General features: G+C 36.3%; 1 protein-coding gene, 1 long non-coding RNA gene and 1 pseudogene across 2 annotated transcripts in view; 1 reads left to right on the forward strand and 2 right to left on the reverse strand.

Annotated features, from left to right (window-relative positions):
- Positions 1 to 27,993, reverse strand: part of OXR1 (oxidation resistance 1) — a 189,707-nt gene that overhangs the window by 55,968 nt on the left and 105,746 nt on the right. The window lies entirely within an intron of this gene.
- On the forward strand, positions 23 to 27,989 carry LOC139314651 (uncharacterized). Its single transcript, XR_011600201.1, has 4 exons — positions 23 to 65; positions 4,396 to 4,475; positions 12,863 to 12,961; positions 27,819 to 27,989. It is a non-coding gene; the product is annotated as an uncharacterized lncRNA (long non-coding RNA).
- LOC139316091 (U2 spliceosomal RNA) lies at positions 26,298 to 26,439 on the reverse strand (annotated as a pseudogene).

Consider the following 27,993-nt stretch of genomic DNA (forward strand, 5'->3'; position numbering starts at 1 on the left):
CCGCCTCCCTCGAGTTTCTCAGGCGAAGATCCCCGCAGGGCTGGTGGACACGCGCGTGGGTGAAGGTGAGGACTCTTGTACGCGTCTCTCTCACCAACACGCTCTCTCTCTCTCTCTCTCACACACACACACACACACGCCCTCCCCTTAGGAGGTGACTGGACACGTGCGTGGATGAAGGTTAGGACTCTTGTACGCGTTTCTCTCACCAACACTCTCTCTCTCTCTCTCTCTCTCTCTCTCTCTCACTCACACACACACACACACACACACACACACACACACACACACACACACGCCCTCCCCTTAGGAGGTGACTGGACACGTGAGTGGATGAAGGTTAGGACTCTTGTACGCGTTTCTCTCACCAACACTCTCTCTCTCTCTCTCTCTCTCTCTCTCTCTCTCACACACACACACACACACACACACACACACACACACACACACACACACACGCCCTCCCCTTAGGAGGTGACTGGACACGTGCGTGGATGAAGGTTAGGACTCTTGTACGCGTTTCTCTCACCAACACTCTCTCTCTCTCTCTCTCTCTCACACACACACACACACACACACACACACACACACACACACGCCCTCCCCTTAGGAGGTGACTGGACACGTGCGTGGATGAAGGTTAGGACTCTTGCACTCCTCTCGCTCACCCCCACCCTTTCTCTCTCTCTCACACACACCCCCTACACACAAACACACGCGCGCGCCCTCCCCTTAGGGGGTGAAGGTCTTCTCTCCCTGCATTTATGGCTTGTGAATTTCTGACTGTGCCTGGAGTGGCAGGAATTAGTAACAGTAACAGAGTTGGAAGATACCTTGGAGGTCATCTAGTCCAACCCCCCTGCTCACGCAGGAGAGCTGTACTAGGGATTCGAACTGCCGACCTTTCTGATCGACAAGCTCAGCCACTGAGCCACCTAGTCAGGCTATTAAGACTGGGATTAAGAGAGGGATGGGAGACCACGAATAAATCTTGGGAGCATGTAAGGCAGCAGAGGAAATCTCAAAAAAAGTAAATCCTGGAATCTGCTAAGGAAACTGCTTCAGTCAGAAGAAGTTGCGAGAAAGCTTTTGACCTCAACAAAGATACTGCCCAAATAAAGATGGCACTTCCCCCCCTCCATCTCTCTCTGAAATAAAAGGCATGCCCAAATGGTAAATAAGGTATTTCCATCAGGATGTATCAGGTCGATTTAAAAGTATCTTGTAAACTAAAGCTTACATTGGAAGCATAGGTAACTGAACTAAAATATACGTTCAATTGACATATTTAGGGGCATTTTTGTTATGCTCAGCATGATTATGTAACTGCAGCTTCCTAAGAATGTGATTCTATGTGTGTTTACTCAAAAGTAAAAGTGAGTTTGGTCAACCTTACTCTATTATTAAAGTATTGCACACCGAGGCTCAGGCTCGAGGGACATGCTGCTAATGCCAAAACATATAAATAGTCCAAAAGCTTAGCAGCCTTTAAGATAAATTCGAAGGAAGTTAAAGAAGTAAGAAGGAAGCAAGTTATTTGTGTAATAGTTAAAAGAACCTACAGTTTCAAGAGATCCTCCAGAACCAGGTGCAAAAATCAAGTTCATTGCTACCCTTAAGAGCTATCAGTAAACGTTAAAGGGAGATGCAATTGGTTGTGCCTTATGAAAAAAGAATGCAGGACTATACTGGTTTTTTTAATATATGTCTCACCAATATAGAATAATACCAGACAAAACTGTATTAATGGCATACTGCCCTTCTCTGAGCTACATGCAGAAAATAACAGTAATAATTGACTTTAGTATAATTGCTAAGTTACATAAAAAACAATAATGAAGAAGTATAAAATTTTAATGTGGATGAAAGACTTTATTCTCCAATACAGTAAATCAATATAGTCAGTTCAGTAATTAAGTATGAAGTAGCATTGTCTCCAAACTCAAAAAGCTGTTTTGACTTAAATGAGAAGAAGCCCTGAATACATGCAAGACAACAATTTTAGAACTAAATATAGTCTTTCACACTTAACTCTCAACACCCTGCTACAGAGCCTCAGGAAAATCAAAGAACTAAAAATAGAAGTTGAAAATATGGTTGCATTTGATCTCGCGGCACTCTTTATGTCCATAGATCCAAAACTAGTGAAAGAATCCACGGCAGCAGTAGTACACAACACACCCAATTTTATCAAAAGATGTCTGACCACTCAACCCAACTACAGCAGAACCAATACAAACTATGAAAAGGATAACTATATATCAAAACATCCAACAGACTATTAAAACGACATGGCATCACCATAGAATACAAATCAATTAAAACATCTTACGTAATCAAAAGATCCAAGACTTGCCTACAACATACAAACAGACAGAAGACTACAGAGTACATCCATGAACACCAATGAGCAGACTCAAGATGTGATGAGATTCAAGACATTAATCTCACATCACAAAAACAAACTCAACCATAGTTTCAGCTGGGAATCTGAGCATCCTAGATCAAGTTAAATCCCCAAATACCAGGGAATTCCTGGAAGTCTGGCAGTCAGACAGACTAATACAATTAATTGCTTTGGTTTTTCAGCTTCTCCATGCTGCCTCACGCTTTATGTAAATTTAACACATAGCACAAGACATGTTCACAGCAGATGGAGACCAAGGGATACAAGCTTTTTGTTGCTTTGTTCCTGTGTACAATTTCTATGCATTTACAAAGATTTGGAGGTTTGCTCTACCTGTGCCATTTTGGCTATGTTACCCCCAATCCCCACCCCCACCCCCGATGGCTCTGGTACCCAATTACTTAATATTTGGCTAATTTCAAGACATCAGTGGGATGGAGGGAATTTCAAGGCTATAGACTAGATTGGAAATACAAAGGAAAAACAATGGTATAATTAACAATGTGGCTGCCTTAATAATTATTATTGTAATACAGAGATTTGCATCATCGTCCAAAACAAAAACCGAAGAATGACAGAGCACAAAATAATGAATGGGGCTAAGAGAAAAACAAGGCAATTTAATTCAAATGTAATTCAAATTGCTACAGTGCATATAATTTTAATTTAAAATTCAAATGAAATTTAAAAGCAGAATATGATTTCCCTCCATATATTTAATATTTTTCTTCTGTCACAATAGTGTTTACAATTAGGCAGAACATTTGAAGGCCTTGAGGCGATACATGTAGCCTTGGAGTTAAAGTTGTGCACTTCTTTATAACTCTTCATAGAAGAAAAGGAGGATAGGTGTAAATACTAAAGAGTTGTACCAGCAAGCAGTTAGTATCTGGAGAGAAGGAAATAAAGTTCAAAGCACAAAAGGAATTTACGCTCATAAAGGAAGTTAACAGCAACAAAAGAGGATAGGGTTTATCTATATCAGTACCAAAGGAAGGAGGGGAAAGGGGATAGTTTCACTTTTGGAAAAATGGTATGGTGATAATATATACTACTCAAAAAAATAAAGGGAACACAAGCATCCGAGATCTGAATGAATGAAATAGCCTTATTAAATACTTTGTTCTTTACATACAGTAGTTTATACACTGCTCAAACAACTAAAGGGAACACAAAACTACTGTATGTAACGAACAAAGTATTTAATAAGGCTATTTCATTCATTCAGATCTCGGATGCTTGTGTTCCCTTTATTTTTTTGAGCAGTGTAATTTCCTTCTCTGTAAGGGGAACTGTGCTAAAATCAACCCAAGAACAACTGACATAACGAGAAAAGGGCAGTTCAAAATAAGTTATGAGATGGTTACAGAGCTACCATAACGAAGTTTCAGTCTCAGCTACCATAACGAAGTTTCAATCTTCAGTTATTTTCAGTCACATCTCAGAGTCTGAAGGCTCCTTCTATGTTCTTTGAAACATGGCTTGGGACAAATCAGAACGGGCTTATGCCAAACCAACCCAATATCTTTTTTTTAAGAGTTACTACACAATGGACATAATGCACTCTTATTTCTGCAAAGCATTTGCCATCTCCCAAGTGATTCTAGTAGAGAAGTGTGAGGTGGACTATATTATTAGAAGAATTCAGAACTGGTTGCAGATGCCACAAAAATAGGACAACAACAAATGACTTAGGAGAAAGTAAGTTTAGAAAGATCTTATCAACCTGGAGTAATGGGCAAAAGCAGCAAGTTGAATGTCGGCAGGGACAAATGCAAAGCCCTTTATTTGGATAGAAAAATCAAAGGTGTGAGTATAGGATGGGTTGATATGAAGAATATCTGGGTGGGTTTGTTGATTACAAGTGTGATGCAGTAAGAAGGAAGCAAGGTAATTAAGATGCAGTCATAGGTTGTACTCAAAATTAAAGTACGTTCCAAGAGAATTAATTGTATCTCTCTATTTTGCATTGGTCATATCATACCCAGAATATTCTGTGCTGTTTTAAGCACTGTGTTTAAGAAATGATGCTGACAACTGGAACATTCAAAGGAGAACAACCGAAATGGTAAGAAGCCAGGTAGAAAAAAATGCATGAGGAATGATTGAAAATGTTTAGCTTAAAGAAGAAAGAACTGGAAAGAAATGTGAGAGCTACCTTCAAGTATCTGAAGGACTGTCAAGATGGTGTTCAGTTTTATTCCATAAGATAAGATAAAAACAATGAATATAAATTACAAGGATTATGAATGGGCATCAGGAAGAATGTTCTAACAGAAGGGCTGTTCAAAACAGTGGTGCAGTCTGCTTAGCCAGAAGTGTTTAAACAGGTTGGATTGCTTATCCACTGGAAATGCAGTACTAGCGGATGTTTTCACTGAGCAGGGGATTGGATTACAATTTTACAACCCATATTCTGTGTTGTATAATTTATATAATTAGGGGTATCAGACCTACCCTGCCTAAATCTGGATGATAATTAGATGGAAACAAAGAGTTTTGTATCTCTCTCCTGTCATTTTCTGGTAATTTTTGTTGTTGTTGTTTAAAGCCATGATCTGATCGCCTTTTTTAATATACATAGAGCTTTGGTGTGGGAGAATGAACTAATTTTGGCTTGTATGGCTCATGCTGCTGGGTGAAAACTCAGCTTTTCCTATACAGCGGTTGGCAGCTAAATAAGACTCACCCAAGCAAGAGTTCTCGGTGGCCAATGTGGCCTATTTTAAGGAAAAACTACAAGAAGGAATGCAAATGAGTCAGATTATTCTATAAGATTATTCGTCATGACTTGGAAATGTTTATAATACAGAATTATTTGAATTATGGGTTCCTTGCAATGTATATTGACCTACAAAAGTACAGCTACCACCTCTGGGTTACAAAAAACCAAACTGAAACAAAGGAATATTGAAACTTCAATCTCTCTAGTAATTATTTTTAATTGATCAATATTAATATTATTAATATTATTATCTATTAATATTAATGTCTAGGAATGATCAAGATTTTTGTACCTGGGATCAACCCATTCATAATCAATTTAAATAATAAGGTATTACAAAGTAGGATAGCCAGGCCTCCAGCTGCAATTTTGATTTTTTTGTAAAGCTTCTGAGAAAGGCAACATATACCACCCACTCAAATACTTGATTTGTTGGGCAATCCTTTTCTCACTTCTTCTTTAGCCATTTTTTCTGTTATCATAATATTTTATTATTAATTTTTAATTAAACCTTTATTGCAACTTTGCCTGCCTGCCTATCTGTTTCAAGGCGATGAATACACCTAACTCTCCTGCCTCCTGTTTTCCCCACAACAACCTTGTGAGGTGGGTTGGGCTGGGAGAGAGGGGCTGATTTAAAGTCACCCTGCTGACTTCATGCTGAAGGGTCGTCTAGAGCCGTGATGGCAAACCAAAGGCATGTGTGCCACAGGTGGCACACAGAGCCCTCTCTGTGGGCACGTGAGCTGTCACCCCAGCTCAGCCAGCTGGTCGTTGGCTTTCTGATGCTCTGGGGCGCACACACATGTGCACAGGCGTGCGTGCCTTCCAGTTTGGATACTCTGTGCCTAAAATTTTCACCATCACTGGTCTAGAGTCTTCTGATTTCTAGGCCAGCAAGTTAACCACTATACTAACCTGACTTTTTTAATAGTTTATTTTGAATTGAATACAGAAAATATAAAAAAGGGATGAGGATATTCAGATTATAAATTGTTTTCCAGCAGGGCCTTGCATCTTTAGCAGCTGGACAAAACTATCAGAAAAACAGAAAAAAAGAAAAACTATCAGAAAATACTGTATGTAAATCCATTTACATACAGTATTTCCTAAAATTTGTTGTCTTGTTACTTCATCATCTGTCTACATTTAAATTATCCAGTAAGGACAGAAATGTTATTACACTATTATTAGAATGCAGAAGACTATGAGCAATCTATGGTAGCAAAATCTTTTGCAGCATAATGAAAATTTACTCACAGGATGTACCTAAGCATTGTTGTCAGCCCTACCAGGTAAACCAGACTTGACCATCAAAGCCATAAATACTGAAGGTTTAATTATAGGATTATGGTAACAGAATCTTTCAACTCTGAATGGGACTTTCCCTTCCAGCCTTTATCCTAAGTAGCACTACGGAGGGTCCAGTCTAAGATGCTTTCTCAAATTACATTCCTATTTTGGACTTAGATTTCTCTTCTCTGACCATTACCTTGGCTATGGCATGTCATCCTCTTTCTCAAAAGTATTCTCAGAGCCCATTACAACTCTTTGTACAATTTGCCTATATGTGTGTAGTACCTATTAGTAGTTTTAAGGCTTCCATTTCCACTCTGGTGGGTCTACAGAGAGCTGTTTTCCAGGGTTATTTTCATAGGAAAAACAAAGTGGATTTTAGTGCTGGATAAAAATGAGGATTTGCTAGATAATGAAAACCCAGTCATATGACTGAATTTAGATCCCTTTAGTCCTTTAACTCCATGCACAGGTAGAACAAGGTGAAAAACCTAGCCCTTTTTTGCAATGAATACGCCTAGCCAGAAAACCAGAAGTCCCAGGGCACCAGCATGCTGGCTAGTCATAGGTCATTCTCTCACTATAATAAAACTGCCAGATATCAATACTAACGAGGAACTTTTAACTTTAAAAGCTACATAAAAAGCATGTGCAAGATGTCTTACCAGATAAGAATCTTTTTATTATTTGTTTAAACAATACATACTTGATTGTGTAATATTGAGGCCTTTAACAAAAGATTTAGCATGATGAATGGATATCAAGATATTGTAGTCTCCTGCCAACTCAGTTCAGTTCTGATATTTTAAACATCCTGGTTTAAAATCTCTTAATTCTAAATTATCATTCTTTTGCACCTAATTTCTTCTGATGACTTTCCAAACTGCAGTAAAAAGAAAAAATAAATTCACAAGCCTATTTTGTAGGGTTTTTTTCCATGTAACACTCATTCTTTTTAGCTGGACCCCAATATAATTCAAGTACTGCTTATCCATAGAGAAATGTCATGACTTTCAAATTGTTTTTGGATGTATTAAGAATAATTTTCTTGGCTATTATAAAAGCTCAGGTAGGTTGCCTCCCTGTGAATCAGACAATGATTGTATGTTTCTGATATAACTCAAAATTCCATAGTATACACAACATTAAAGAAAAGGTTAATTAACATGTTGAAATATATCAGTTTAACATGACACCATCACAGATAGCTTGAATCTATTTGTTAAAGCTCTACAATTTACCTCTAACACAAATTTACAATTTATCCATAATTGATCAAATAAGACAAAAGAACAGCAATTCATACAGTTATTACCTTTAATAACCATACTTCCTGTGCAACACTTGAAGGTACATGTAGACTAGGACTGGACCTAGGAATCCTATATGTATCCTATTTTCAGAGGAAAAATAATGCATTCTGCTGAAGGAAATATTGTACTCAAATTCCTGAATAGCAAACAGGAAGCTTTATTCCAAAAAGTCTGAGCTAGGATGAAAAAGTAAACAAGCCTTTGGCAAAGTTGTTTAAAATAAAGAAATTGGGAGGGGGGGGGGTTGCTCTGGGATGCACATCCTTGGCTTTGAGGGAACAAATGTTCCCATAGGCCCCAAAGTGAGCACCTCAGCTATTTCTGGAATATGAGACAGTGAAGTTGGTATTCGTGTGGTAAAAACTGCTGAAATGAGATTTTTATTTTTATTTTTAAAGATGTTAGGTGTAGGGGAGTATTAACATAAAATGTTGGCCTGGATTGGCAGAAGACGTGTTTTAGGAACAGTTGTACAGTGTACTATCTCTGTATGGTTACTATAGAACTAAAAAAAAATATCACAGCTGCTTTCATGAGCTAGTCATGGCAACAGCCATATTTTTTTTTAGTATACCATTGCAGTAGCTGCACAACAATTTGTTTTCAATGAACGTTTGCAGTGCATTCCCAACGGCAAGATTTGCAGTAGCATCTGACATCCTGTCAAGTGGTGCCAATATACAGATAGTCATCAACATATAACAGTTTATTTAGTGGCTGTTCAAAGTTATAATGGCTTTTTAAAAAGTGACTTTCACACTTATAACGGTTGCACATCCCCATGGTGATACAATCAAAATTCAGATGCTTGGCAATTGGCCTGTTGCAGTGTCCTGGAGACATGTGATCACCTTTGGCAAACTTCTGGTAAGCAAAATCAATGGGGAAGCCAGATTCACTTAATGTCAGTAATTTAACTGCAGTGATGCACTTAACAACTGTGGCAAGAAAGGTCCTAAAATGGAGAAAAAACTCATTTAATTGTCTTACTTAGCAACAGAATTTGGGGCTCAATTGTAGTCGTATATGTATCCATATTTAAATGATTTTAAAAAGTCCTTACTGCCATTTAGTAATAATTTAAGAATAAACAGTTTGTCCCAACATATTGAAAATACTTCCCTCTCACTTCAGAATGATTTCCTTGCTCAATTTCACCTACCAAATTGAATTGTAACATTGATTGTACATCCCAATTCTTACTAAGTTTTCTGGTGAGTAAATTCTGTAGCTTTCATTAGGATTCTCACTTAAGCAAATATATACAAACTTGCAAAATTAAAAGTTTGTTAAAACACCGGCAGTATTTTTAGAAAAGCAGGTCAAACATACCTTTCACTTGTGAGCAGGACATTGCTGTTGATATCTTCAGAAAAATAAACAATAAATGCTGAATATATGAATGTTTAACATAAATCGGTTCTACTTGGTAATTGTTTGGGCTCCAGGCTGCAGACAGAAGTGATTTGCTGCTATTGTATATCTCCTGTTCACATGAAGTGCTTTAAAGTGTGGGGTGCCTGTTTCCTTTTTAAGAAACAGGCTCTCTGACCTTTAATGATTCAGTCACCTCACTGGACTGACTCCAACATTAGCCACAGGAAACACGTGTGGTTACAGAACAAACTGAATTAGTTACAGTTAGTTCTATAATGCATTAGGGCATCAAACTCTATTGAGATCCATTACTAATATGAACATCTATCTTGAAAAAGCAAAACCGCACCCTGCTTGTTTTAATAATTCAAGGACACATTTCGGCATTAGTAGTAATCTGAAATTCAATCTCTGCAGTTTTCTGGAGAGTCACTAAACTGAATGCAGAACAGGGAGAAAGCATTGGTATGCATTCATCTAAGTTCATCCAATGAAAAGAGTAGCAAAATACTAAGTTGGGTATTTCCATTCAGAAACTGGTTTGGAGTTCATCACAAACAAAAATGAACTGACTTTATTTTTGCTTCAGCAGGATGCTATTCCAAAGAATAACATCTGACATCCCAATAAATACAAAAACAGCAGCCAAGGTAACTAAAACTGTCTGAACCATCAACATAATCATCCCACAGGCTCTGTCACATATTGCAGCCCTCATGCCCTGTGGCAGAATCGGGTCTTCAAAGCCATTCCAACCTATTCATGTTAGTAACAGATTGCATGCATTCAGTTTCCCAATTCTTCCCCAAATCTGGTTCTTCCATTATTATTATTATTATTATTTTTATATAATTTGATTTATATGCCGCCCTTCTCCGGAGACTCAGGGCGGCTTACAGTGCGTTAAGCAAGAGCCTTCATACTTCTGTATATTTTATACAAAGTCAGCTTATTGCCTCCACAAACTGGGTCCTCAGTTTACCTACCTTAGAAAGGATGGAAGGCTGAGTCAACCTTGAGCCTGGCAAGATTCGAACTTACTTTAATTGCAGACAGCTGGTGTTAAATTACAGTGCTTTAGTCTGCAGAGCTATCCATATGACCATTTACATTAGTATAACATGTAAATGTCAGTAATATGTAAAATCCTGCATTCATATATACCAATATAGATGATCTCAATTTGTACTATGTCTTCCCCTTCAGATCTCTATATGGTATCTACCGGTAAAATTTTCATTCAGATCTACTAAATTTTTCCCTTGTCTCTTAGTTTCATATACATTATTTTCTTTCATCTGTTAACTCATTTGCTTCTTTAGACAGTGACTTATGATTGTTAATTATAAGGTTAATATCAGTCATTTTGACACATTTTAACCAGGATGCAAGACAATAATCACTGCCATATTTTTCTCCAAGAATGCTCACTCTTTTCTATGCAAGCCTGGATGTTTAATTTAGAGACTCTGTTTCAAGCCAATGTACGGTTGTCCACATCACACCAACTATGAGGAATATGCCTTTGTCACACAGTCAGGATAGTTCAGTGCCATACACTGCAAGTTTAGGGACACAGAAATATATTTTTAAAAATACTACACACACTATCTCCAAGGGCAATGTATGCAGATTTCATATTCACCAGTTCTTTCTGAGCTTTTAAATATTATTTATGTTGGAAATGGGCTGTTATCTCAATAAATTCTTTTTGCTAATTGAATTTTGGCAGCATCTCCATGAGCAATGAGATGGCATTATTTGAAGAACTCCCACTAAAATATCTTATATAGATATGCAGAGAGGGAGAGCAAACACAGAAAGAAAGCAGTAAGAAAGAGACTTGATTCTTGATTGGAAGCAAAATGCTCTGATAATGTTTTCTCATCTTGCAACATCCAATCTGGGTCAGTCACCAGGGTTTAGACTTCCCAGCTTTTGGACTTATGCTGGAACTTCTCTCTACCAGAATCTATGCTTTGGGCTATTCTAAGCTTCATATTTATGTGATGTCTTCCTATTGGTTGATGGCCGGTGATTGGCTTCCTTGTACTGCCAAATCCCTAGCTCCTAAGTACCTGATACACTAATGGTAAATCGGCATTTCTGTTAACTGACAAAGGGCCTGTTTTTCCAGCTTCACTCATTTCCTTGCCTATCTTTGTACCTCCATGGCCAACAATCTTAGTTGCAAAGTTGAATGTATATACTTGTCCATTGCAATGTGAGGCTGCCCATGAGCTTAGTGTCTTCGTCTGACCACTCGCTTGTGTTCTTGCAGCCTGATGGTTAGCTTTCTCCCCGTATTGTCCTACGTAGTCACAGGGGCCATAGGTGCTTTATATAGCAAAGTATTTTTTAGCTCCTCCTTCCCACTAAAAGTGTTTGGAGTACTGGTCTCTCAGGTAAGATTTCAAAATACAAATGGGAGAGTTGAAAGAGATTAAAAAATATCCACCGGAAAGAAATGTCAGTTGGACTAAATGAGACTTGCAATGCCTTTGTTGCCTTCTCAACAGAAAGCTGTTCAAAACTGATATTTCAGTCGTTTTAAGTTCTCATAGCTGATATGCTGATTTTGTGTTACAGTCAATTTGGACTAAAGGCAGCTCATGGAGACAGAAAGACTGCAGAGCCCTTCCATGATTAATTGCCAGACACTTTATTATGGCAACTGCTAGCCAATGGATCCTTTCTGAATGGTTTTGAAATATATCCAAGGTCTGGAAAGATAGTTTGCATAACCTCTGCTTGAAGACCTCTAGAGAAGGAGAGTCTCAGGAAATTGATCCCAATAATGAATTGCTCTTTCAACAACAAAGTTTTCTTCTAATGTCGTCCATCTTCTTATATTTTTATTTATTCTTGTATTTTTATTTATTTATCGAATTTTGAAACTGTCCATCTCACTCACAGAGGGACTCTCATAACTTCTAGTATAACATTAAGGGTATGGCATTTTTTGTTCACTACATTGTGTACATTTGTACACTACATTGTGTTGAAATGTAATTAGTTATGTTTTTGCTTACCGTGTTGTATGAGCTCCAATCTGTAATTGTGTCAGTCAAGGTGGCTACCTTACTATGCATGTTTGTTAAACTATAATGCATGCCTCAAAATAAATGTTACACAAAATAAACTATGTTAACATAGTTTAAGAAACAAAAAATATTTATTTATATTTCACATTTTTGGACCACCCATTTCTTTCAGAGAAAATATCCAACTTTCTTTCCATGCCCCAGTAAAAAATAATAACTTTAAGTATAGAATAAGACCTGTTTATTTTGCTTCAGTTTCCTGCTCTCTATAGCTAGTGTCCCCCTCCAAAATATTCATAGCAATATCCAGCCATCAAAAAGTTCCAATCCATATATTGCCATCTATAATTTAAAACTTAACAGGTACAGCAATGCAAATCCAGCCAATTATGGATTTGTATGCTGATGGAGATAATGTTCCATCAATACATTTCTAAATTATTTCATGTATTAAAAATATCAGTTTCTAATGACTGTCTTCTGAAGGAAACTGTCTGAATTAAATCAGGTTTTCAACACTTTTGAAAATGTAGTACATTTCATTGCATCCTGAGTTCAAATATGTATATCTGAAAACAGTGACACTGGGAAAGCTTATTGAAGTACATTTAATAGAAATTGAATAGTAAAGTAAATATCAAATAGCATTTATAATTTCAGAAATGCTTTTTATATTGTTTTTTTTTTCCATCCCTTCTAGTTCCATATGCCCTCTTAAGTCAGATTCTGTTAGATCAATAGAATTCTGGCAGGACAAATGCTAAAGCAGTTGGAACAACTGTCACACAGAAACAAACAGGTAAATAAACCCTTCAGAAATTAATTGCAATCTAAAAACAGACCTGCTCAGTTTTAATTATATTTTGATTAATTTCTATACTATTGTTTTTACTTTTAAATATTGATAGAAGATGTTAAATTGAAAGACAGAATATTGTGCATAAAATAACAATTTAAAAATAGAAGACATGTACAGTAATAAAGGATAGATAGCATTTACACGAACACATAAACTCAATTCTGTTATCAGATACCTTGTTCGATTTCTTTTTAAAAAATCCCTTAACACTGAGAAGTTAAAAAGAAATGTTTTTTTTCTTATTTTGCTTTGTTACACCCCATTAATAACTGCTGTCAATATGGAAGAAAGTCAGAATTTTCTATAATAGTAGCTGTACAGTAACTTTTATATAATCAAGTACCCATGCTGAATAAGCTTACTGATCATACAAAAAACTTACCTATCTGTATGATTCAGGTCAATATGTAAATTGACCTGAATCAAGGTCAATTTTTATGTATTGAATGCCTTACCTATTGCACTAAACTACAGTGTGCTTATGTATTGTCTCTTGGATAGACCCCAATTGGCTTCACCATTGATTACTGGATAGAGTGCAGTGGCCATGTTCATATAACACAATTGACATATTAACAAGGGCTTATTATGATCTTTGGGTTCAAGTGACTGGCTAAACCAAAACATAACCATGTTATGGCTAAACGTGGCGCAGTGGTGGCGCAGTGGTTAGAGTGCAGTACTGCAGCTACTTCAGCTGACTGCTAGTTCAGCAGATCAGCGGATCAAATCTCACCGGCTCAAGGTTGACTCAGCCTTCCATCCTTCCGAGGTAGGTAAAATGAGGACCCAGATTGTTGGGGGCAATATGCTATTTAGTATACTGTCTTTGGTGTAAGCCGCCCAGAGTCCTCGGAGAGTGGGCGGCATAGAAATATGTCTAATAAATAAATAAAATAAATAAATGAACTGTGTGAATCAAGATATCTTCAAATAAAAATAAAGATTGATAATATGTCTTTCTTTTATTGAATATTCAATAGATTGAATTAGTTAATCATAAGAGTGTTAATAATTTTAATAAGCATTGGTATCAAAATATTGTCATGTCTGATACAGGTTTTACAACAATATAATAAATAAAATCTTCAGATACAGGTAAACTTATAATTTTAAAACTCAATCATTTTAATGTTGATTTAATTATGGGCTCAACTTTCTAGTGAATTAACTTTAATTAACTTAAAATATTGAATTATAACCACTGAAATGACTTCTAAGTAGATATAGTTTTCATATTATTAGGTTGCTACATCTTATACCAGAACACACAAGTATTACTAGTAATGAGATAGTTACAAATCTGAGGGATTAACTGATTAATCACAAGCCTGACAAAGTCAGCTTCCGGCACTAAATACAAATAGGATTATTTTCCCATCTCTTTCTAAAAATAAATAGCAACAGTACGTTTTGCTGCCATCTTCCTATTCACTAAATAGAAAAATAAAAAGGGCCATAATGTTATACACAATGAAAATTAATTTCTATAAAACAGAACATAACTACCTAAGTTTAAGTAATAGAGAAATAATACATTAATAATAATAATTAATAATAATAATTTCTCAGCCAGCCTTACAGGAAATATTTTAAATCAACATCTTTTATTCAGCAATAAGGGATAAAATGAAGCAAAATTAGTGGTTAAACAAAGAGGAAAACAAGAATTTACAGGCTCCTATTTCTTATTCACGGCAGTTGCACAATATTGTGATTGTGCCTAAAGCACATATCAACAACATTACTGCTGATGAAACAGATGATGAACTCCACTGAAACAGAATTTCCCACAGAGAAAACCAGAAAAGAAAGCCTCTTGTCTCTCTTTCTGACATTCTCCCCTTCCTGATAAACCCAGTGGACCTTCCCGGGGCTTGTATCCACGACATTTTAACCCAAATATCAAGAGGAATTTTTCCACCGGCTCTTCTAGAAGGTTGGCAGTGTGTTGGGTGAAATGGGAGAGAGCTAGTATTAATTTAATCTTGGTCTCTGAGTAGTGTTGGCAAATTGGCCAGCCTGGCCTGTTGGATGGCTGTGAGATTAGAACTCTTTGGTTAGTGAATTATGATGTAGGGATGGTAATAATGTCTGTGTTTCTCAACCTTGGGCACTTAGACTTCAACTCCCAGAATTCAACTCCCAGTACACTTGTCTTAAAGCAATCAAGGTTTGGAAACATTGCTAATAGGTTAATGACATCACTGTCATTAACATCACTACTATCACGAAAAAAAATCAGTTCTGAGATATATTTTAGTACAGACTATCCTCTTGGATCAGACCAGGTTTCACCTTAGTTCAGCTTTATCTTTCTCCCAATGTTCACAAGGAAATGGAGACTGAAATTTTCCCCTTTTTGGGCTCCTTTGCAATTGGTATTTGGAGGCACTTGACCTCTAACCGGTTCGCCTGAACTGGTCCAAACCAGCTGAATACCACCTCTGCCTCTAACCTGGAGATAAGATAATCCTCTAGACCAGGGGTAGGCAAATGTGGCTCTTTTACAACCTGTGGACTTCAACTCCCAGAATTCCTGAGACAGCCAAGCTGTCCACATTTGCCCACCCCTGCTCTAGACCAGAGGTTGTGGGTGCTTCATCACTGGCAGTTTTTAAGAAGAGACTGGACAGCTGTTTGTCGGAAATGATATGGGGTCTCCTGCTTGAGCAGGGGTTTGGACTAGAAGACCTCTGAGGTCCCTTCCAACTCTGTTATTCTGTACCTCTTGATAGCCACGTCTGAACTGCAGTACAATGAAAGTACAGAAATGTTATTACTATATATATTATACACACATGCAGATATAGGTGGATGTTTTTTGCTTCAGAACATGAGCCTCGCTGAATTAAATCAAAGGCCCTATTTTCAACCTTTTTGTGACCCAGAAAATACCAATGGGAATACTGCCAGCATAAAAGAAATTCAATTGCAAGTTTCACTTGAGTGAAGTATCAGTATGCTCTCAATTAAGGAAGAAGCATATAACATCGTAAGTGAGTAGCCATGATAGTCTTATCTTTCACTGATTGATGTAATAGTATTCCTTTAAGCACCATCCAATTTGATACTTCATCTTATGATTCCAGATTGTACTTGCGATTGTGATTATTTCTATCAAGAAGTATTTCCATTTATCAATCCGAATCTCTCCTCGGCATCATTGTTTATTAGAAGTGTGTGAAAAGTAACAGAATAAATGTAGTTATCCCACTGTAGGCACCAGACTTCAAAGAGAAGAAGTGGAGGCTGCAGTCCTAACCATGCTGATTTTGGAATGAGTTCCATCAAAAAATGTGGGCCTGATCCCCAAACGAATCATCAAAAATCAAATTATTTAACTGTCATGTCTCCCCTAGAATAGTTCTCCTTGGAGAATCAACCTTGGGATTTAGCATCTTCCAGGAAGGAAATGTCTACAAAGCTATAAACATTAGTATGGGGGCTCTGAATCTTTTAAACAGCATTTGATTGTGAGAAGTTAATTCTTCCTAGCTAGTCTCATGGCTAACAGTTGGGATTTGAGTATGACTTTAAGAAGTTGAGCATTATAAATTATTTGTACTTACAATTACCATTGAAATGATAAAATTGGTGTGCTAACCTACAGGTTGCCATCCTCTACATCTGCTCCTTTGTTTCTTAGCTGTTGTTTCTGGAATTTGCATTTTATTCTACTTAAGCCTGATTAGTTATCTTGTCAGAAAAACCTGTCCTTGGTCTCTGGACTGATCTTTAACTTTTATATATCACATTGTTGCTATACTTCTCTGTAGTGTCTTTGTCTTACTTATATCTTGATTACAAACTCAAGATCTAATGCTCTTTAAGGTTTTTATTTTCCATAAGCATGAAAAGATAATATCCTAAGCATTTTTTAAGATAAACTGTGGTGTTTTCACTGTGCCCAGTGGTGATTAGTTAAGTCTCATAGCAAGCATCTTTTTAAAGGAAAGAAGGAAGATAGATATCTTTCTGTGAATTTTAAGAGTAGACTTCCATGAGTTTCAACTAAAACACAATTATATCTAATGTCATTATTTTTTTTTCTTACTTGTAAGGGAACATAGATGGCACAGAACAGATGGCACAGAGCAGATGCTTAATATCCAATCAGTTTCCATATATTTATATTCCATTCCTGTATCTATTCCATTTTACAATAGTTGCTTGTTTTACACACGCTCACTCTCTCCCTCCCTCCCTCCCTCTCCCCCTCCCCGCCCTCTCAAACTGTAGCTTTAAATCAGACAGTGGATTTCAGGAGAATTCTCTAAACACTTATATCACTTACTTTGGATTCAAAACATACGCCACCTAACTATTCCACTTTGCTAACCATACTGTTGGGTAATAGACTGAATTCTTGTTTACTAGTTTTCAGATGAAATGTCTTGACCTAGCTATTGGAATTAATGTACAGAAGCAGTGAAGTATAGTGCCCAGCATACTGAAATCAGAACCAGTTAAAATTTCTGCTCAGCTATGGAAGTCAGGGGTTCACATTTCGCAAGTGTTCATCTTAATTTGAGAGTTCTGACAATGTGAGAGAAACCTGCCCACATTAGAACAAAGTATAATATCAGCACGTGATAGCTAACTAATGTTATAACTAATTGTTTTGTCTATATGTTCTATGAGGCTTATCTTATTCAATTTTTCATGTACATTTAATCTATTAACCTATTCAGAGCTAAACAGTCAAAAGGCTGAAAAGGTTAACAAGGCAGCAGGAGTGTCCTCAAGTCAACAGCTATCCCCAGGTCTACATCATATTTTTTGATCCCTATTAAAAAGGAAAGGAAAGGGTAAAGGTTTCCCCTGTTCAATCTTGTTGGACTCTAGAGAGCAGTGCTCATCTCTGTTTCCAAGCGCAAGGAGCCAGGATTGTTCAAAGACATTTCTGTGGTCATGTGACTAGCATGACTATATGCCAAAGTGCACGGAATGCTGTTACCTTCCCACAAAGTGGTACTTGTTTATCTACTTGCATTTGCATGCTTGTTCTGACCCAGCCTTAGCAGAAGCAAGAAACAGACTTCTTGTCACAAAAACCCTGTCTTTATTTACCTCTTATAAATTAATTGCATTCACCCACTGAAAAGTCCAGACAATAGTCCTTCAAGAAGTTAACTGCAATAACAGACCTTATCAGTTCCTTGCGATAATTGCAAGGCTGTGAGCTCCCAGCCAAAAGGCTGCAAATTAAGTTCTGGTAAGCAGTCTTTGTGGCACGAAACACAATGAGTAAAATCTTCAGAAATATGAACTGTTGTCTCTTACGACAACCACTCTCCTTTTCTTCTATTTATTCCCCAGCCAGGGAGGAGCCATTCAGCATCCATGTGTGCTTTGCTTCCCGAATCGACTCCTTGTCCTCCATTGTTCACCTCTTAACTGCTCTGTGCATACATGCATCTTGGACAGGCCCCAGCTGTTCTTCTTCCTCACTCATATCAGCTTCCAAAGGCAGCTGCCTCAATGGTGGCTGGGAAATGTCAGATGGTTTTGGCTTTATATCTGTGTCTGGCGCAGAGCATCCATCAGAGCATTCCCCAGACTCCAGAACTGGCTCAAGTTCCTCCCCAACCTCCTCTTCATCTGAGTTTGCCACTAGCTCCACTGGCAGGCCACAACAATGCTTTCTAACTGATAGGTTGTCAGGAGCTGTAGCAAGAATGGACCTGGTTTGGGGTCTCAAATTCCCGACCTTCCAGTCGATAGGCTCAGAATCTTAACTGCTAGACCAACCTGCTAGTTGGTAAAGCCAGTTTTAACCAGATGGAACTGTCTTCCAATACAAAAAAATTAAGGACAAAGATGTACTAAGATTTTACTCCAACAAGGAATAGGGTTATATGACCTTAAAACCTAAAAAGGGACAGATTCACAACAGTAGGGATAGGCAACCACTATGACCTCTCTGCTAATGGAAATTACTTGCCTAGCTTTCTATTACTTTTACATATAAAATTCAAGAACTCAAAAATGAGCATGTACATATTTATGAAAAAAGAAAACTCAAAGGAACACATGCACACTACCTTGCAATATTTAGCAATTGCAACAAGCTACAACTAGTTTCAAAATGTAACTGTTTCTCAAACTCAAAAATGACAAAAAGGAACCGAAACAGGACATTTGTTAACTCTCCAAAAAGCTTTGATTTACTCAAAACTACACAGAAGCAAGTACATAAAATAGAATATGCACGTCGAATCAAGAAAAAAAATCATACAAATTTTGGAAAGCTAAAATGAACAGCAGCTATTAGTCACGATGAATATTATCTCTTTTATCTGAGGCTAAATATCCCGTGCTGGAAAACAACTGAGATGATTCCCTTTTCATGTCCTGTTTGGGCTTTCCTGCTGGCCTTTGTGACAAAATAAACTTTTGGTAAGACACAGGAGGACTTTGGATGGACGGATGGATGGATGGATTTATTATTCATCTGTTTGTTTGTTTGTTTATTACAATTTTATGCCACCCACCTTTAATTTTCTTTCTTTCTTTTTTTCTTTCTTTCTTTCTTTCTTTCTTTCTTTCTTTCTTTCTTCTTTCTTCTTTTTCTTCTTTCTTACATTTTTATGCCATCCATCTTCTGTATATAGTGACTCTTTTGCTCAGGTTGACAATTTTAAGATTGTAGCTCTCTAAGCTTATGCTGTTCATTTTCACTTAACTATACTAAGAGTGGCAGAAGCTACAGAACATAAACTCTCTGCAAGTTCCAGAAGAGAATCCTACCACATGTGATGGTTCTTATTTCCAGATAAATATGTAAAGGGTTGCAGTCAAGGGCATTTAGGCATTGAAACTCTGTAATTGCGAAAGGCAAATCCTTTTCACGGCACCACAACAAGGTTTAAACAAGTCTGTGCTTTGATTACATAGAAGGACCTGGCTTAGTTAATTATCTGAATGGAAAGCTACAGGGGAAACCCTTTTTCATCACCTGTAATTCTGGGAGGAAATGTGGAATATAAACATAATTGTAGAAGAATAACTGGATTCTATTTTCTAACACAAATGCAAGTGGATGTTATATGAAGTTATAATTATAGTATAAGTTTTCCACCCTCCTCTTTACACACGCATAAAAAAGTAGTAAAACTGGTTCTGCCTCTTGCTGAATTCTACTGTAGGTGTTCCAAATGTTAAAATGAAAAGGATTAGCAAAAACATGCGAAGAGACAATGTAATCCTAATGAAAAGGTCTATAATAAAATACTACTTGGGTTGAAAGCTTGGTTTTTAGACATTATAATATTGGAATTATTAAATAAATTAAAATAATTTATTGTATGAGAAGGTGTCCTCAGTGATGGGATTTATATGGTAAACCTGCTGCTAGGTTTGCAGCAAAAGTCCAAAATGAAATATGCTTCATGAACAAAACTCTACTCAGTTTAGTGTTCTTTCTTGAACAATGAGCTAGGTTATCAGAACCCAATCAATACCTGATTTTAACCACAAAGTTTTTCTGCAGCTATTGCAAAAACCCTACTTTTTCTCTTTAAATTTAACAATTCTTACTGGACCAATTGATTTCTGAATCATCATATTCTGCGTAACTGGTTGGATTTTTTTTTTTTAAAACAGGAGCTTGTTACATTACAGATTATCTGGACTGTTTTATGTATTGATTGACTGTATGACGGGCGATTGATGGAAAAGTTTTCATTTAATGAATCTCAATTTAGAGGCACAAGCCAAAATCTGTCCATACAGAATACACTTCCGCACATGCGTTAAAATCTAATATATGAAATATGTGTGCATAAAATCCCATTCACATTTTATGCATGTATAAAAGTAGAAAAATGCATGAAGAATGGGTGAATCCTCTTCTGTCTTCCTATTGGTCCTTTCAATCAATAATTCATTGTAAAAGAACACCGGGGGTGTATCTTTTATCTCTTTCCTAAAAATGGAAGATTGTGTTCATAGTCTTCATAAATATAGGTTTCCAAGGAACTAAACTTCATTTTAAGCAGATTTCCTGCATTCATAGAAGTGCATGTATCTCAGATGTTTATATTAAATATGTAGACCAGGAACTTTACAGCTTTAGGGCAGAAACAGCTGTGTGGTTTTTCTGGTCCTTTAATCATGAGTCTCTTCACCCAATTAAAATGAAAAAGGGGCTCCAGGTTTGAATGGATTCACAAACCATTGGATATATGATGGATTGCCAGGTTGTTGATAATTCTTCAAATTCTTCAGTTTATATTATGAGATCTTGAATTTTCCCATATTTTGTAGCCGCTATGACAATGGGAATATCTCATGACTGAGTAAAATTGCTGAGGACAATAGTAAATATTGAATAATGCATGTATCTGGGTCTAATATTGGTAGACCTTCTTATTTATTTGTTTTTAATAATAATGTTTTTAAATTTAAAGGCCCATTTAGTTAGATTCAATGCTAGATTTGCATGCAGATGCTTTCTGAACATTATGCTCAGCTGAACATTATGCTCAGTTTATGGAACACAATAATCCATGTCTCCTCAGGTGATTTGCTTAAATTTAATATAAGCTTTTAAACAGTAGAATAAGAAAATGTTAAACATAGTACCTCAGCAAAGCTTCTACTAATACTGATGGTAAAAGTTAATTAATTCCAAATTAGTTTTGAAATTATGGAACAGAGTTATCCTCATCACTAACAGCAAAACAGAATATGATGTACATGCTTTTAAAAATGGAAACAGCATCTGGTAGCTCTGTGAGTGAGATTATTACTGGGATTCAACACGTGCTATGCATAATTTTTTTTCCTCACCTTCTGAAGAAAATCCCCCTTGTGAAACTAGCTTTTGATAGCTATTTTCCAGTGGATGGGTATTTTGCACATTAAAAACAAAGCTACATTTATTGCAGTTGAAATTCCAGACTTTGCAAGCAGATATAAATCTTTGAAGTGTCACAGATTTGCATATATCTGTTTAAGGTATATAAATTGCTCTGATCTTGAGATCCATTTGGCAGAATAATTTGTATGTGTGAGAGAAAGAGAGACAAGCATGAATAGAATGGAAGGCTTTCATGGAAGGCACCATGGTACTCTTTAGCTACCTGAATTTATAAAAACTTGGCCATTTTTTTCCAAAATATTACAAAGACATCCAATTGTTTAGCCTGATTAAGAAACAGAAGAGATGCAGTGGAAAGTAAGAAGATGAAGTTTTGCTCTGATGTTATGGCCTTACTTTTCAGCTTTTCATTCCTGCTTTAATTATAATAACCTAACAAAGAGAGGAGCTTTTTAAAATAAGAATTGCTATATAGTTATTTCCAATTTTTTTAAAAAAACAGAACCTGACATTTCAATAAGGTACGGTAGGCCGGATTTTTCTTTTATTGGTTTCCTGAAATGGACTAGTTCTCACCTGGTTACAGGTGGTAGCTTATGCTATTATGCTAAGCCATGGCACTAGATTAGCATAACTGCTTGGGTCTTGTTCTCACACAAGAGACCCTATCAGGCTGAACTTGGCTCCTATTGACTCCATGGATGCATATTCTTGGAAATGGTTTGCTGTGCCTTCTTTCAGATAGTCAAGGTATTTTGGGTTTTCCAGTCTACGTTTAATATCTACGATTCTGAAACATAAGTGAATTGCTCTGTTTCTGCACAGCACAAAGAGCCACAGAGTACCCTTTAGCTTATCATACTGTGTGAATCCACACATATTATCTGATTTTCCTTCATGAGAGAGCAGACTCAATTGTGTCTTAAATGAAGTTTCCACAAATAGACTAAGCCTTATAGATGCTTCCTTAAACCATTTTTGTGATTAATTATTTACATCAGCATAATAATTTCCCTTGGTGATTCATTTCCCTTTTAAAATCAAAAGGTAATATAGATGCTGGATGACAAGCATTTTTATTTTTATTTTTATTGTTTTGGCGAGTCTTCTGAACTTTAAAAGTCTAGAATTTTAAGTTGGGCCCTCCTATCAAGCAGTATATTTAAACTGGATTCCCAAGGAAGTATAGAATAGCATCCTTGGTTTCACGTAATATATTTTATCACTGAGAGCAATAGCTCAATTTTCTGTGTCTGGCAATGAAGTGTCTTCAGGCGCCTTTGTTGGATTAAGGTGAGAAATATGAGTCTTGCAGTCACAGAATAACAGGATTGGAAGGAACCTTGGAGGTTTAGCGCAATCTCCTCCCCATGCCATTCCAGACAAATGGATGTCCAACTGTTGCTTTAAAATGCCCAATGATGGAGCAATCACAAATTCAAAAGCAGGCTGTTCCCGATTAATAAATCTCACATCAGGAAACTCCTCCATGTTTCTAACTTGAATCTCACTTTGTAAAGCTTCCATTTATTACTTCTTGTCTCATACCCATGTGCTATGGAAAATACAGGTAGCCATCACTTAACAATATTAACGGGGACTGGAAACTCTGTCATTAAATGATGTGGTCGTAAATGAATAAACGCATGACCACATCACTTAGCAGTGGCAGGTCCAGCATGCCTGATTGTCATTATTAAGCAAGGACTTCACGTAACAATGACTTCTTACTTCCTGCCAGCTTCTCTATTGACTTCACTTATGGCAAGCTGGCAGGGAAGGTTGCAAATTATGATCCCCTGACAGCATGGTTGCTGCAACAGCCCTAAGTTTGAGGTCCAGTTGTAACTACCACTTGTTCAGTACCATAGTAAGCTCAAACACTGTTTGAGGTTACTATGTAGTAACCTGAAAGACTGTTAAATGTGGATCACCTGTAAATATACACCCTCTTCCCTGGGATGGTGTTTCAAGTATTGTAAGACTGCTATACACTTATAGCCTTCTCAGGTAAAAGATATTCAGCTCTTTTAACCATTCTTAACAGGATTCAGCCTTCCATCATCTCTACCACCCACCACTTTGCCAATTCCTCAATATCCTTGTGCTGTGGCAACCAGAACTGGACACAGTACTCCAGATGTGGTTTGACCTATCTGCATAGAGTAGATCTATTACTTCCTATGATCTTGATGCAGTCCAAGAATGCATTGGCTGTTTTTGTTTTTGGCAGCTGCAATATTCCTAGTTCATGCTCAAATTTGTAATCTGCCAGAATCCCCAGATCTTTATCACAAATACTACTGCTAAAATCCTACCAATTTTGTGCTTCTGTATCTGGCTTTCCCACCTAAGTACAGAACCTTAAATTTGTTGTCATACATTTATTATTAGATCAGTTCCAATGTTCAAATCTATCAAGATTCTTCTGAATTATGACCCTCCCTTTTCAAGTATTACACATCCTCCCCAGCTTTGTGCCATTTGTAAAGTTTATGGACAGCCATTCTATCTATGTTATTTATGAAGAAGTTAAAGAACACTGGATCCACGATAGTGCAATGGGATACCCTACTGGTTTCTTCGCTTCATGTGGAAATAGATCCTTTATGGACACTTGGGGTATGGTTGTTCAATCATCTGCAAATTCATGTGATATTGGAACCATCCAGCCCATATTGTTTCATTTTAACAAGAAGGGCACTATGAAGAGACAATAAGATTTGACTATTTCTAGTTGAATCATGCTGGTTTCTAGTATTCACCTTCATCCTTTCTATGTGCTTGCAAATCCATTCCTCAATCTCCTTTTATAGGATTTTCCCAGGTACTCATGTCAACCTGGTTAGTCTATAGTTTCCTGACTCCAGGATTTTTTGGGTTTAGTTTTTTTTTAGATTGGAATAATAATGACTCTCCTCAAATTCCTGGCACTTTTCCTATTATGAAAAATAAAATAGCAAGTTTCAGCATTGCTCCTTATGCTTGGAGCTGGCTTCATTTCATTTTAGGCATTTAATTACCTAATGTTGAACAGAATATTGAAAGAATGACTATCACCTGCCCATCACCTTACCACATATGAAGTGTTGGGAACTGGATTTTGCTACATTGGAAAGTGTTTTATTTTCTGCCCCAGTATTATTTCTCTTCCAATATTCTATAGTTGCTTTTACATTTTGCAAAAGTGTGCTGGGAGTTCTAATTGTGATCTTCTTCTTTCCCTGTGGAACATCTTGTTCAGAAGAACAGTTACTACACAATTGTAGGGCCACAACAATTAATCATAACAATCAGTAGCTTTCTCCCAACCCTTCATTTCATTTCTGCTTGATATCTCCAAAAATAACTTTATCTCTCACCGTCCTTCTCAAAGCACACATCTTATTTTCTTAGATCCAAGAGATTTGTGGAGATGGTATTTCAATTAAAAAGTGTGAAAATAATGTTTGATCTTCTTCTAAGATATATTGGAGATAATCCAATATTTAGAGCATTTATTATCACTCTTACATAGGAGTTAAAAATGAGATGCTTGTTTTATAGCTCACCATTTAAACATCTATTTCATTTGAATAAATTAATATTTATAATGTCTGAAATATAATGACCTCAATAATCTTTATAGTTTTCTTGCAGCCCTTCCGTAAATAACTACAACCCACAATAGAATAAGACTTTACAGTTTTTCTTCAGAAGTTCCAAGCTTTGGGCTCAGTTGCCAATCATTATTCTACCAGCACCAATAAAAATGTAAAAAGTTACTTGGACAAATTCCAAAATAAGCTTTCCAATTGATTTAATGGCCCTTGAGTGGAAGAATCCAATCATTTAAAGGAACTGGTGTTCAGTAAAGAACTAATTATTCACAAAGATCCATTTTGACTGGCTGAGAGATACTTAAAAATGTCAAAGTAATAGGAAAATAAATAGGCAAATAAATTTAATAAATAAATAAAAATAGGAGAAGCTGAAAATGTTGAGGCATAGTTTACAAAGCTTTGTGGAGTTTGTGAGTATTTATAATTCATTAGAATCACAAACTTTAATTAAGTGAGTAATGATAATAGAGCATTTGTGAACTAGCTTGTTAGATGCCCAAAGTTATATATTTAAAATGGGGCAAATAAGTAAATATGTTAATATTACTGTAGCATAAAAACTGTATCTAAGGCCAAAATTTTATTGATTTATTTATAAATTGCTGGAAGAACAAAAAATCGTCTTAAGAAAAAAAGGAGGGTCCTTAATACAAAATGACAGAATTTGAAACACTTGTTCATAATCATGCCCACCTACTAGGATATTAGACAGACAGACATACGTTAAATATGACACAGAGAGAAAGCAAGTGAAAACCAATTACAACAATGGGAGAAATTATGGGAAAAAATCAATACAATTTATCCCAAGGTATATTTTAATCGAAAATTATTACTAAATGTTTAACTAAGGTAAACAAATCTTATCAAGCATTCAAAAAAACACTTAATCATATAATAGAAAGTTCTGTTATGCAGAATGAACATTTTATCATATGTGGAAGTATTAGATACTACACTTGATCTTAGCCAAAAGGCCGAGAAGTATTAGAAAAAATACACATTTGTTTGATAGTTTGAATTGAAAATTCAGTTTTCTAAAAAATTAGGAATTTTTACAGAATGAATAAAGAAAAAAATTAGAAGTTATAAAACTATATGTTGATGGCTGTGAAGACAAGTCTAGCTCAATATTGCAAAAGAGACAATTTACTGTAATTTACTTGACTGTAATCATCAGTTGAGGTACAATATGAGGGATTTGAAATTAAGCAGTTTTCTAGCATTTTTAAAAATCTTTTTCTTACTATTTTCTATTTGTTTTGCTATGATTATATGCATTTATCTTGAAAATGATGTTAAATAGTGGTCATACTAAATTTCTTGTCTATAGAATTTTAGTTTTGTAGAGATTTCTGGTTATTTTTTTGACAAAGGATACTGGAGGAATTGTCTTGAATTAAGTATTAGTGCTCACAGCCTTAAAAAGGCCATTTCTCAATTTTGCCATTTAGATAACTCCCAATTAGTCTCCAAACTTACCTTTAGGGGGAAGGATAACACAGCCACAGAAGATTGTAAATGAATGAGATTTTCTGGTGGATAAGCTTCATACAATTTAAATGGAATTAGTGCATCACGCTTAATCCAGCAAAATGAAGTTGTTCAGAAGTAAACTATTTGGCTTGTTCCTATCTCCCAAATTAGCTCTCAAAAGATGCAACCCTTCCAACATAACAGGGTCAATTACTTGGGTAATATTCTGAAGTCATAGATTCTCCTGAAGTACAAAATGGAGGTTATACAATTTTTAGGTGATGGGTTGAAACAGGAAGGCCTTACAACAGTAACCCATTGCAATTAGACTACTGCAATGTATGCTACATCTGAACTGCCTTTGAAGACAATTCATAAACTGCAGTTTGCTGCAGAGTGCAGCAAAACAATAGATCCAGCTGCTAACAAAAGTTGGCTATTTCAGCAGGCCTGTGTTTTGGTTGTCTTGCTGATTGTCAGTAGGTTTCAAGGTCCAATTCAAATCAAGGATCTAGAGCAGCTCAATTTGGCCTATAATAAAGACAATTTGAATATTTCTGAAATGCATTCATTGGAACTATTGGGAATCAGGATGGAAAGTCATTGGCTCATTGGTTTGAAACAACAAAAATAACATTTTCTATCTGGAATTCATGCCAAAAATGGTCAGTTAAGTACTGATACAGACAATTATCAGTTACGGTTTTTTTTATACTTGGTTATTTAAAATGGAGACATCTGTAACTGAACAGCAAATGCTTAATAATAAAATAGTGAAACAAAAAATATTTCTCAGAAAGGTTTTTTTTTAAGCTGGTACAGCTTTTGACATTACAAAAATTGTAGAGAAAATACTGTTTAATCTTTCTATGCTTCCTCCATTATGTTGCAGTAAGAAAGAACTAACCAAGGATGCAAGTTAAAGACATTAATGTGGACTTTAAACATGAACTGAAGCACAACTTTGAAAGCTACAAAAATTCACCCATTTCAGTCTGGATTTATTTTAAAAAAATAGATAAGGATCTGATAATACCCATGTAGCAACTGTTATTTTGGACATTACG

This window comes from Pituophis catenifer, unplaced genomic scaffold (assembly GCF_029215685.1).
Source record: "Pituophis catenifer annectens isolate HBS135680 unplaced genomic scaffold, rPitCat1.0.hap2 SCAF_3, whole genome shotgun sequence".
Taxonomy (NCBI): domain Eukaryota; kingdom Metazoa; phylum Chordata; class Lepidosauria; order Squamata; family Colubridae; genus Pituophis; species Pituophis catenifer.